The sequence below is a fragment of the Nansenia antarctica genome, assembly GCF_963989245.1.
Source record: "Nansenia antarctica genome assembly, chromosome: 10".
NCBI classification, from domain to species: domain Eukaryota; kingdom Metazoa; phylum Chordata; class Actinopteri; order Argentiniformes; family Microstomatidae; genus Nansenia; species Nansenia antarctica.
In genome coordinates, this window is record NC_137680.1 from 29404322 (window position 1) to 29418423 (window position 14102).

The window sequence follows — 14102 nt, forward strand, 5'->3', positions numbered from 1 at the left end:
GTCAGCCTACAGATAAAACCTCACACCTTGTTCGACCTCGTGTCCTGTCCGACACAAACAATCCAGAGACGCTACGAAGATAAAAACAAAACAAAAAGTCCCTATTCCTGACTCCCTGCCAGCTGAAAAACTCCCTGCTGATGAATCTGTGTATCAGCTGTTGTTGTGAAGGAGAGGGGGGAGTTGTTACTCCACTTAGGCCTGATCCTGACCCTCTGAGTACTGAGTGTGTGTGTGTGTGTGTGTGACCACCTACATATAATAATCTGGCTATGTTTATGTGTACTGGGAGACACTGCTGTGTACCCTGAGTGTAGCGTGTAAACCACGTTAAATCAAGGCCTGCGTATACCGGGGGTCAGGCAAACAATAACAAAATTATACCGGGAACTGTTTTCAGGCACTTTACCGTCATGTCTGTGAGAAAAGGGCTTCTGACAGATGGGCTACTTACTATGAGACTAGCGGACATGCTAGATAGCTAATGTTGGTAATGGAAACCAGTCTAGCTTAGGTTGCTCCAGAAGAAGTTAGCCAGGCGAGCTAGCCGCCTTGTCGAGCAGTGAACAGCAGTTACAGTTGCTATATCATATATAGTTGTTATATGAGGTAGGTCTCATAGCTATAAATGTATTATAGCTCCCTAGTGGGAAATAACCACTAGAACGACCCTCCAAGTCAGAGTTCCAACTGGGAAACTCGGACCAGTATGAAGATCCCCGAGTTAAAGAGTTGTGACATTCTACTGTCACCTTTCACCTTCTTGTCAGTAAACAGACGCTGATTTAGACATTAATGCTAAAACAATTAATTAAAAATAATAATACCTTAATTTGTATAGCGCCTTTCTTACAAAGTGCAACAAACAGTAGCCTATTCATCTTTCTGTACAATTTCAAGATATTTAATTATTAACAATCACATGTGTATGTATGTTTGTAGTTTGTTAACGTTCATTATGGATTGCTCATTGGTTGAAGAATTGTTCCCACTTAATGTGTATGTATGTGTGTGTGTGTGTGTGTGTGTGTGTGCGTGTGTGTGTGTGTTTCATCTCTCTGTGTGTGAGGCCTCTGTAGGGTTTGAGTGGTCATCGGGGTGTGTGATAAGTGTCTGCTCTGCGTTGAGTGGAATGTTTTGAATAAAAGCCAAATGATTTAAGTTGAACACATTACCCCAGTTTAGGCGGTTTAGCCCACAACTAACACAAGCTGTTCTTTAACCCTGTCACGGCGGTGATTGGTGAATACATAGAGTACAGTAGAATACATTATACAACACTCCTGTGGATACGCTTTTCTGGATGGGATCTTAAGCGATCTGGGCCAGATACTAATATATTATAGATGTTCCGCCCTCTGGTCGTGACATGCGCGCTGATACTGCATCACTTCTCTTGTTAGTTTTAAGCATGCACCAGTGGTGTTTCTGGTGCCAACGTGTGTTATGGTTCTGGACATTTTCAGGTCATACCCGTGAGGGCTAATACCGCCGAGACCTCACGTTGACAACAGGTGAAGGACCACTAGGACAGACGGGGCGTCTTGGATTCGCTCTGAGGAGGACCAGGGAGAGAAATGCACCGAGCTTTCGGTACAAAGGCTCTCTCCCTGTAGAGGCAAATTCATATAGCGAGAGGACACATTCTACTACTGCATGTATCACCTATTAATGTGTCTTAATACTGTACAATGTACATATTGTGTAGCTAACTCTCAGAGAGCAAGTGGAGTGTTGTGCGTGCACATGAAACTACTATGTGCTGGCTGGAGTTTTTCAGTCTACCAAAATACACATCAGTAGTCTAGTCTATTCAAGCGTACAATATTAACATAATACCCTCTTTTATTTTATTATTAGAATTTAAAGAGTAAAATAACTGTTAATTTTCTTTACGTTATGTAGGCCAAGTTCATTGATTAATTCATTGGAATATACATTGTGTTGAATGTTGTTTAGTTTATCCCTGATACAGGACCACCCGTTTCATTGTGTTGAATGTTGTTTAGTTTATCCCTGATACAGGACCACCCGTTTCATTGTGTTGAATGTTGTTTAGTTTATCCCTGATACAGGACCAGCCGTTTCATTGTGTTGAATGTTGTTTAGTTTATCCCTGATACAGGACCACCCGTGCAACATCCACTGTAGCAGTGAGGAACATTACCTGAACCTTAAGGTGATTTTCTGCTCTTTTTTTTAAAGAAACAAATAGAAGAATGAGCATGTCGCTGAAAAGCATTATAAGAACTTCTGCGTCATTAACCTTGGTAGACCAGAACACGTTCTCCACTTTCCTCAGTTTTTTACTGTCAATCTACATCTCTAAATAAATATACAGTGCCTTTGGCAAGTATTCCCACCTCTGGACCTTTTCCACATTTAGTTGTTTACAAAGTTGTTGTTGTATGTTTATTGAATAAACTCAACTGTTCGTTTGAAGAATCCACTTTTCCAAATGCACTTTTCATCGGTGTTGTACTCTGTCCCTACTGAACTAGTTTTACGATCTAAACATGAGTAGTAGTAGTAGCCATGGCTTGATTATAGGGAGGGTTAAATACAGCAACACAGAAGTTGTCAATAGGTTTTTGAGTAGTCAACTAACATGTGAGCAACATTGGCCAGTAAGACATCCTAGAATGGACCATAAAGCAGAGATGGAAGAGCCATCTGGTGTTGGTGGTGACAGCAGACCTGGCAGGGATTCACCTGGCCTGTGGCATGGAGCAACACATGGGCCCGAGGAGAGGAGAAATGGGTTATGGTGGTCTGAACCAACATGAAAGACTCAAATGATACCATCAACTATATGAATGATGCCATTACCAGAGGATGGACCAGCCGTTTCTCCCACAACTAATACATGCTGATACTGCATCCCTTCTCTTGTTAGTTTTAAGCATGCACCAGTGGCGGCTGGCCGATAGAGGGCGCTGGCATGCACTGTCTTCTTACCTTTGACTGATTGTTCGTGTTTCCTTCGAAGTGGTCACCACTTACATTTACACCTAACATTATTTTCAGCTGTATTAAGTTTATTGTAAAATGTATATTGTGGTATGTAGATCCGCCTTCCTTTGTTCTGTTATCCATTTTGGCCTTGTTATGGTTGTGATGTTCTCAATGTGTATTGTTGTTTGTCTCCTGTTTGTCTGTGTTCTGTCATGGTTGTGTCCTTTATTGTTTCTCCTGTTATTATGTCATATGTCTTGTTCATATACATTATTATGTATTATGTAGTGTTGTTAGGACCCCCTCGAAAACGAGATGGCACATCTCAAGGGGTTTGATCCTAATAAAAGAAATGTAACTTTAACTGAGATAGGTGATGATGATTCCAGGCACATTACTGAAGATGTCCCTTCTTGCTCTCCACGCTCGCTATTCTGTTTTGTTGTGGCTTTATGTGGCATTTTAGGTTTACACTGACAACACGGCTTTCACTACATATTCCACTTATCCATACATACACCACTGATGTACTGATTGACACACTCCATTTAATATATGTTAAGAAGTTACTTTGAATCTTGAGTTAAGTAATACATATTTTTGTAAAATCTTTTTTCCCACTCCGGTCTCGGTCTCCCTCATTGTGCTCCACCTTTAGAGCCAAAGGTGTGACACCAACCGCCAATCAAATTGAAAATAATAAGAAGAAGTAGATGAGACATTCCGAAAGCAGTTTCGACCGAGAGGAATAGGCAGGTGCACACCTGTTCACAGGCTCGTGTCGGAAATGTTTGTGCTTGGTTGAAGCCGTGTTGCAGCGTTTCACTGAACTGTGTCGGCAGCGGTATGCTTCTGTGTTTGGCGTAGCAGCGGGCTGCAGGCTGCAACAGGCCCATGAGGTGAGCCATGTGGAAGTGGACGGCTGTGGTGACGCCCAGTCGGCAGCAGAGGGCGCTGTTCTGGAGCTGTTTGAGTACGACGACCTCAAGACCAAGAACAAGACCAGTGACCACACAACTACATGGCAGCAAAGACACAAAATCGAGTACAGTGATAAGAAAGCTGAAGGCTCACTTTGCTCGTCAAGGGATCCCGGATGTCGTGGTTTCAGATAATGGGCCACAGTACTCTTCCCATGAGTTCGATAGGTTCAGTCAGCTGTGGGGATTTCAACACCGGATGTCATCCCCTGGCTACCCTCAAAGCAACGGGAAAGCCGAGTCGGCGGTCAAAACGGCAAAGAGACTCATGATGAAAGCCAAGGTGGCAGGGGAGGACCCATACCTGGCAATGTTGGATCACCGCAACACTCCATCTCAAGGGCTAGATACAAGCCCAGCTCAGAAACTGATGTGTAGGATGGGTGTTGTACATGTACGAGAGAGAAAGAGGAAGGAACATGGAGGGCTTTGCCATGTTATCCTCATAATGTCAGCTGGAAAAGCCCTCATAATTTATAAGACACCTCACATGAAATGTTCATGAGGAATCTTGGAGTAAGTAAGAGTTACTGAATGGAGCTACAACAGTCCCCGTAACTGGGTTCACAAGCTAACTCTGTCATCTCCCCCCCCCCCCCCCCCCCCCTCTCTGTCATCAGGCGGAGTGTGTGGCAGCGTTGTCTGCAGGGATGGAAGCTGATTGGCTGAAGCCGGTCGTGGGTCGGCAGTACCCATTGGACCAGGCGGCCCAGGCCCACCATGACATCATCAACAGCCCCGGGGCTTCTGGGAAGATGGTGCTGACCATGTGACATCACAGCCTCCCCGAGGAGAATCGTTACTGAGACAGACGGGGTCAACGAGGGGTCAACAGGGGTCATCTGAGGAGGTTTCTACACAACCTACTGTAGTAGGGGCAGCAGGGGTCTAAGCAGTAACTAACTGGGTCATGAGAAGTTTGGGTGAACGTGAAAATATAGGAATACAATAATTCTTCCATTGGCTATGTAATAGTAAATGTAGGAATCTTAAAGTTGTATCTCCCTATGTATATACAGTACTATCTGCATCTCATAAAATGAGTAGCAGTGCTGCAGTGGTGGTTGCCCCCCCCCCCCCCATCGATTGATAACTATACCTATCAAACATAAGCCACTCACCCTGATCAGAAAAGACGTATGGAAAATGTTCTCCACTGTCCGCGAGAACGAGTTGGGATCGATCACAAACGCATAATATGAGATAGGTGATGTCGCTGTGAAGAGAGACACAATGGCTATCGATCTGATATACAATTATTAACTTAAATGTAAACATCAAGTCGATATATATAATACAATACACATGCTGGGCTGATGTGAGTCATTGTGAACCTTCTGTGTTTCCTTCTCTACAGTTCTGGCCCTGGTGTAAACTCTAACTCTAAAACTGTAACCTGATGAAGCTGGTGGAGAAGTTTGGGGCAGAGTGGGCTCAGAACACCATCGTGCCCACGATGAGGGTTGCCAAGGAAAACTTCTGAGGGACTTTGGTTTTTGTACCGTAGTAACACACATACATTATTTATGTATTTTACTTAGCAATATCACATCAACGTTGTTCAACATGGACACTGGTGTGTTTGTTTCCCTCTGGAGAGCAGTGAGCCGGGGGCGATGTCTGGAGAAGCCAGGTAGTAGGAGAACGGTGACCAGTAGAATAAATGTGCGACACACGCTACGAAGCGTCGACACATCCCTAGTGACCAGCTGTGGAAGCCAGAGACACTGCCGAGCGACGACCATTATTATTATTATTATTTGTTCGGACGATAACGCCAGCGCAACCCAAGTGGTGCGACTGAGGTTTTGCTTAGAAGTTAGAGGTGTTTGAAATAAACAGGGCTGTGTCCCGAACCCTCGTTCCGCGTTGTGCCGACGACTCCCTCTGTGCAAGACCTTTCAGTTCGGTGGCGCCAAATCGAGGGGCACAGAGTCGGTGGGTTGACGGGGGGCAAGGACCCGGCGAGAGCGTAGAGGGGCGCGGGCACGGAGACGTCCCCGCTCGGCCACATCCTGGCCCACTTGGCACGGCTCCAGAAGCAGCAGGGCGGCGGCCTGCAGCGTGTGCAGAACGAGGCCCTGCTGGATGTAGGGTGAAAGCAGAGGACGGAGCTCCTCGCTGCGCGTGGAAGAAGAAGAAGATAACGACGGGCCAGGACGACTCGGGAAGTTCCTCACCACCTTCGAGGGTGAGTGTGGAAAGCTGATACAGTTGTAATTACCTCAGTGTGCTATTGAAAGTCACATTTATCCAAATTCAAGGGTAGGTGTTGTATTGGGGGTTCGCTCTATTGGTTGCGCGACCCTTTGGTGCCCCCTTTGGTGGATGTATGTATTTTTGTCTGTCCTAATTACTGTGATTGTTCACAGGTGTGAATACTTAGTCTTTTGTCTATTTATGTTCCTGTGTCTTCCCTCTGTTTCAGGTGTTTGCTGCATGTTATGTGGGTTGTGTGCGTCTTTCATGGCCTTATCGTTCTTCGCCTGCATGGAAGTTTGGGGAGATTTAAGCCTTCTCTTGTGTTTTGTTGTTTATTGACTGTTACTTATTTAAGGAGTTATTGGAGACTAAGCTTTCTCCCCTTTTGTTTTATCAAAAAACTGAATACCCCAGAATTAATCAATAGAAATCACCAAGGTCTGCTCAGAGACAGAGTTGAAGAGACGGTATATTTCCAGCTGATCAGCGACTCACAGTTACTCATGCGACAATTGTGAGTGTTCCACTCCAGTACACAGCTTCTTATATTGTGGCTTCCTGCTGACACAGGTATCAGCTGTACATTGCAAAATCATTATTCTCCTGCCAAACATGTTGACTTGCTCCTTAATATAGAGAACTCAAGAAACTTCAAGTCTCTTAATTTACTGCGGTGGACAGCCCCTGGCCTCTCTAGCCAGTGCTCTAATTCCCCCCCCCCCCCCCCTCGTCCTCTACTTCACAGGGACAAAGCGGCAGCCAATAAGATCGTCCGAAGCACAGTGCAGCAGTTGAAGAATATGAAGAAGTTCAAGAGGGAGCTGGAGGAGGCGGAGGAGGAGTCCACCCGGGCCAACGCCTCCCGCAGGAAGCAACAGCGGGAGCTGGACGACGCCACGGAGGCCAGAGAGAGGCTGAACCGCGAGGTCAACACCCTCAAGAACCGCCTCAGGTACCCACCCCACCAGACGTTCATTTTTTCATTTTTTTTCACTTTTTGATGATTTTTTCTGGCTTGGCGCCACATCTCAAATGACCGTAGTTCTGGTCAGTCCACAGTTTCTGAAAACACATCATATCAGAGGTTGTCCGTCAACACCTCGGTTAGGGACCTAACCCTAACCGTAATTATTAATTATCTTGTAGACTTCATGTTGTTAAGATCTGGTCTGATGAAACCCCGACCGTCTGGCTCGCTGCCAGCCTCAGGCCTCCCTCAGGAAGAGCCGCTGCAACCTCCGCATCTGCCCGATATATATTATCAGACAAGATGTAGTAGTCATGAGACCATTCTGGCAGAGGAGAATAAACCACCGAATTCAACCAACAACGGTAAGAATCCAAAGAGTTTCTATACGTTATATAGCTACTATGCTATCTATTTTTCTCGAGGAGAGGCTTGAGTCATTGTTTACTGTATATGTCAGTATCTCATGTCCAGGATACATTGAAGAGCGTATAGAGCTCGCTTCGCATTGTAAAACCATGGGTGTGTGTGTGACTTTCAGGTCCGACTTGGGTTCGGGAGTCTGGTCCCAGGCGGCACACCCTCGGTCCATCACGTCTCAACCAGCCTATGTTCACAACTTCAGTGAGTACCTTTCTATCCACCGAACTCTCCCCCACGACTTCAGATGTGTTTTGAGACGAAGAAGAAGAAAAAAACACATTGCAGCATGAATTATTCAAACTGATCATAACTTCTTCTGATCATTTTTTCTCCAGCCTCCCTCTCAACAGCCTCACACGCCAGCGCAGGCGGCCGCCCCCCTGCCTCTTAAGACGGCTACAGAGGAGGCAACTACATCAACCTTTTGGAGGCACCGGCACACATCCGTATCAGAGGATGCGAGGGTGGCAAGGGGCGTGCCACTACAGGGATCTTCTGATCGGCAGGGCAGAGTGTGTCCACAGCAGGGCACACAGAGAGACCTTGAGAACCAGAGAACAGAAGAGACCCTGGCGTCACAGGAGAGGAAGAGGAAGGTAGAGGAAGAGTTGGGGCCAGCACGGAGGACACGACGTGAGAGCTGGACTGACCAGCGGTGGCTCGGTACCGAGGAGAGGAGGGAGGAGGATCTGATCGCGGATATGGGCTTCCTGTCTGTCACAGACTAGTAACTCTCCACCTCTGACTGACAGCTCGATCCCTCCTCTACTTTGAATGAACTCAACCCCAATGTGTTGAATTGATCTAGATTTATGAAGTAGTAGTAATAATATTAAGATAAGATTTCTGTCAGCATGCATACATTTTAAAACAATGATAAATAAAAGTGTTTTTTGAATGAACTCAACCCCAATGTGTTGAATTGATATAGATTTTTTTTAAGTAGTAGTAATAATATTAAGATGTGATGTGGTGTTGTCGTCCACAGCCTGTACGGGTTCAGGAAGGTAGTGGTCGCCCAACCGGCGGGGTCTCCAACCGGCGGGATCCTACGTCACTACCAGAATCCAAACTTCAGACAAGATCGTCTTGAACTTCTCGTCAATATTAAATTTAATCGCGTTCGCCGACCGCAAATGGTGACAAAGTAGAGAAAAGAGTTACCGGTACATTGTTTTTTTTTTGTGGTTACTATTTGTTATTGAATTTCACAGAGACATTTACACAACAGGGCATAACAACCACAACTAGTATCCGTGGGGGAGGTTATTGTCCCTGTTTGTCTGTTAGAATTTAGTACTGTTAGAATTTAGCCCTGTGCCCATTTTATGTAGAAGAAAGAAATTAATAAATATATATATATATAGGCTACAGCCTATTTATTATTATTTATTTATATTATTTATTATTACATTTTTAGAATCCACCAACTTCTGTGATGGTACACGAAACTTGTGTTCAAATTTACTGAAATACCACTAATGTTGCTGTTTTTTCTCTTTACAGATAGTGACTTGAGTAAGAAGAAGGCTGCCGCACTTCTTCGTTTTCGCCGGCGTAGACAGCATCGGAGGCAGTGGGTGCACCCAATAAACAAACGGAGGCAACAACAGGGAGCCTTCCATCATTTGGTGGCAGAGCTAGCTTTGGACGAGGAAAGGCACCGAAAATACTTCAGGATGTCTTCGGTGCAAATGGAGGCCCTTCTCTGCAGTGGTGGACTCAGGCTGTTTGTTCAGCTGCGGTTGTTTCAGTTGGCAGTTAGTTACCCGAAACTGAGGACAGCCAAGTCTCCCTTTTACATTTCTATTATTCTTTCAGGTTAGTGATGTGAACAAACACCTCTACCGTTAGACTAGGCATATTGTTGTGTTCACTAGGGTGAACTAGGGTAAGGGGTTAAACTGTCCAAGCCCGGATATCCACAGTGTGGGAGGGGCTTAAATGCGGAAACTGCCTTGTGTTGATGTTTCAGTGATGTAACAGAAAACTGTTCTCTTGCAGGACTCTCTGGGAGGAAATGCCAAGACATACATCATAGCCAACGTGCACCCTGGCTCCAAGTGTTTTGGGGAAACTCTGTCCACCTTACACTTTGCCCAGAGAGCTAAGTTAATCAAAAATAAGGCCATGGTGAATGAGGACATGCAGGGGAACGTGAGGCAGCTGCAGGCGGAGGTGAAGAAGCTGAAGGAGCAGCTGTCCCTGGGTGGGGGGGGGGGGCAGGATCCCCCGGAGGACCCCAAGTCCCCACGGACCCGTCCCTGGGAGGCAGTCCTGACGTCTCGTACAAGACTAAGTTCTTAGAGGCTGTGGACCTGTGGAAGACCAGCGAGGATGCCAAGAGGGTCCTGGTCCAGAAGGTGTCCCAGCTGTTCCATAACGCTTCATTACACTTGAGAACGTTGGGTTGCTGAAGACTCTAAAACTGTACATTACCAAAAAAACAACATTTGATGAATCACCATAGCAACTTCTTCAGAATGTTTTGATTGATCGGGGCGAGACATTCTCTGAAACGACCGTGTCAAAACAAGTCTCAAATTAATCAAATATATATAATATATATTTATTGAAAATGAGCAGCTACATTCAGCCACATCAGCCTTCGCCCAGGGTCACGAAACAAGGCAGACTGCGTCGCCTTACTCGAAAACCACCGAATTCAACCAACAACGGTAAGAATCCAAAGAGTTTCTATACGTTATATAGCTACTATGCTATCTATTTTTCTCGAGGAGAGGCTTGAGTCATTGTTTACTGTATATGTCAGTATCTCATGTCCAGGATACATTGAAGAGCGTATAGAGCTCGCTTCGCATTGTAAAACCATGGGTGTGTGTGTGACTTTCAGGTCCGACTTGGGTTCGGGAGTCTGGTCCCAGGCGGCACACCCTCGGTCCATCACGTCTCAACCAGCCTATGTTCACAACTTCAGTGAGTACCTTTCTATCCACCGAACTCTCCCCCACGACTTCAGATGTGTTTTGAGACGAAGAAGAAGAAAAAAACACATTGCAGGATGAATTATTCAAACTGATCATAACTTCTGATCATTTTTTCTCCAGCCTCCCTCTCAACAGCCTCACACGCCAGCGCAGGCGGCCGCCCCCCTGCCTCTTAAGACGGCTACAGAGGAGGCAACTACAAGTGAGGAGGCAACTACAGTGCAAAGTGATAAAGATGCACAGACCGCAGCAGTTAACGCTGTTAAATGTTTTTTATGTAGATATTGTGATGGGTTATTTTGTGAAATTTAGAATGAGCACAGGAAACTCAAGTCCAACAGCTTATACAATGCCCTTTATTATAATGCTAGTTACAGCAAGGAAAGTAGAGAATGTATTAAAAACATGAATTAAAAGTGTGACCCCGCTAGCTGTGCCAATATCCACGATATTAAAAAATATACAACGCCCCTTGTATCAGCAACCAATCACTAAAATAGATAGGTTGCATTTTTTGAAAATACGCGATCCTATTGGTTGATGCGAGAATTCTCGAATGTGATTGGTTCTCGTGTCCCATGTGACGCGGAAGGATTGACTCAGTGGAGTTACGATTGATTTAGTGGAGTTACGAGGATAAGAAAACGACGATAAGTTAGAGACAAGTTAGATAAGTTAATAAGTTTCCCATAAGTAGGAGGGGGAGTTGTTATAGATGGTGGCCAGTACGGGTATCGAACCCGCGACCTTCGCGTTATCAGCACGATCCTGCGTAGGAGTGTTCGCGTTGCAATGCAAAGAAGCAGCCCAAGAGCTAGACGGGTCGTGCTTGACAATGCAGGGGGAGGTGGAGGAAGAGGAGCCAGAGGAAGGCGAGGAAGAGGAGGCCTCTCCTCGGAACACCTACATCCTGGCCCATCACCATTGTTGACCAATGGAGTGAGGAAGGCCATCCTCTTCCTCCTCTGTTTTTTTTCTTTCTTTCTTTTCTTGCAAAAAATGCAGTCCCCGTCGCTACCAGAGGCCTACCTGGAGGCCCCTGTGGAAGGGCTCCGTCCTCTTGTGGATGCTGAACAGGGATTACCTCTGGAGGATCTGGGGAGGATGGTCACATTTTCCCAGCATGCCCAGGAGTTGTCAGAGCTGCGTATGGGGGTGGAGCAGGTGACGGAGCAGGAGCTGGAGATGGCCAAACGCCTGGAGGACTTCGTCCAGAGCCAGGACCAGAGTGCACAGCTGCAGGCCGAGGTCAACGACCTGAGGAACATGCTGATGGTCCGTGAGGAGCAGCTCGCTAGCGCTACCTTCAGGAGGAACAGATTGCAGACCTGTTGAAGGATGTACACCAGCTCAGTGGCCAGAATAATATGCACAACACTCTGGGTTAAGGGCCAAGACACACAATATATATATATGTAAACATAATGGCAATACAATGCATCAGTCTCTTTGTTCTAGTGATAGGCTGGCTGATCACCAACGAGGTCCAGGCACTTCCTTCCATCAAAGGGAACAACCCCAGAAGAACTATTGAACTTGCAGCTCGCGGCTCCTGTTAAACAGACGTTGGACGAACTTCTTCCGTGTTCTGAATCTGGAATAATACGGTATTTTATATATATATATATATACTCACACACTACATACCTATACAAACTAAGGATATGTCAACAAACACCTTATCTGTCACTGAATTAGCTATTTGTTTGATCATAACTTCCTTTATTTTTCGAACAGTGCAATTGTATTTATATTACAATTGTAATGTATCTGATTGATCGGGGCGAGACATTCTCTGAAACGACCGTGTCAAAACAAGTCTCAAATTAATCAAATATATATAATATTGTAGGAGTTGGAGCGTACAAACGAAACGGAGACTTGCTGCAAGTATAAAGCCGACCGTGTCGGCGTTTATTTAACTCAGGACATAGCGCCAATAGCAACACACAACACTTCCTTATATGTTACCTAACCCCATAGGTCACACCCCAGTGACCGGCGTTAAAGTGCCCGCACACAATTCCCCATAACCAAACACACAGGTGAATTATGTACATCATACATCATAGTATTGTCCGCTACAGACCTCCCCCCAGAATTCACCATAATTGAGAACAGTCACCATTGCGGGGCCCGGATCACCCGTCCAAAACGGCTCCGTAAAACCGGAGCAGGGACTGAAAGATCATATTTATTGAAAATGAGCAGCTACATTCAGCCACATCAGCCTTCGCCCAGGGTCACGAAACAAGGCAGACTGCGTCGCCTTACTCGGCAACCACCGAATTCAACCAACAACGGTAAGAATCCAAAGAGTTTCTATACGTTATATAGCTACTATGCTATCTATTTTTCTCGATAATATCGTTAATGTTGGTAATTTGCTTCAACAAGAACAAGCTCTGGGGGAGTAGAGTAGCTTTATGGTCGTGTACATTGACCAGGAATGCACCCTTTTATATTAATTTATTTTATTTTATTATTATTACTACTTATTATTAATATTCTTTAGGTTATATCATTTATTTATTGTTTAGGTTTTTTCCTTTTTTGTGTGTGTCTTTTCAATTGTTAGGGATGGGGTTATGGGTGTGAGAACAGGGTGAAAAATGTTTGCTGTGTTTTGTATTGTTGTACAATTTGATGTGATTTTGCAAACTGAAAAACAATAAACATATTGTTTAAAAATTTGATCAAGAAAATACTCTTGAAACAAACAAATGAACAAAAAAACAAGCATTTGAATACCTGTTTTAATGTTGCCAAAATAAAACTAAAAAACAATTATAATAATAGTGTAGATTCATTCACTCTCCTTTTTTATAGAGTAGTTTTCAGTTAAGAGTTTCACGGAAACCTGTTTGTGTTACCTTTGTACAATAAATCTTGTTTATTTTATTTCCCTTCTCCTCTGATTCTTGTCCCCCCGGTTTTATTTAATTGTTACACCCTGTATCCCCTAGAACACATGGGGTCGTAACACTGGTTAATAGTGTGGCACTAATACTAGCCACTCACACTCACTCACTCACAGTTCACGCCAAGAGAACATCACCAACAGTCCATTCACATCAACACACGTAATCCTTTCCCCCTCTCCTCTCACTCTCTCACCTAAACCCAGTTTTTTTTTAAAGGGTACAACAGCCAATCCCATGACTAGTTCGCTCATCAGCTAACCCACTTCAGCTGTGTCTAATCAACATGCCTGCGAACTTCCCATCCTATTATTAGGTCCCGTTTCATCTCGTGACATTTATATCAAAAGTTAGATCAGGTTTAAATATTTGTATTACAAACCGACCCAGATATTCTTGTTTCGAGTGAATCATGGGCATGGCTCAAAAGAATCAGTATATCTGACACTGATATTGCCTTATCAGGCTATCTTGTTTGTTCTCCATCTGGGAAATCTGGTAATTTTACTTCATTGTATAAACACAATGTCTCTTCATTGTATAAACACAATGTCTCTGTCAACAAAATTGCCCTTATTACAAAGTGATTGGGCAAAATGGGACAAAAACCCAGTTGAGATCCTGCATGCAGAGTTCTGCAAAACTATTATCAGGGTACAAAGAAAATGCCCAAACTCTGCATGCAGGGCTGAATTAGGCCAATATC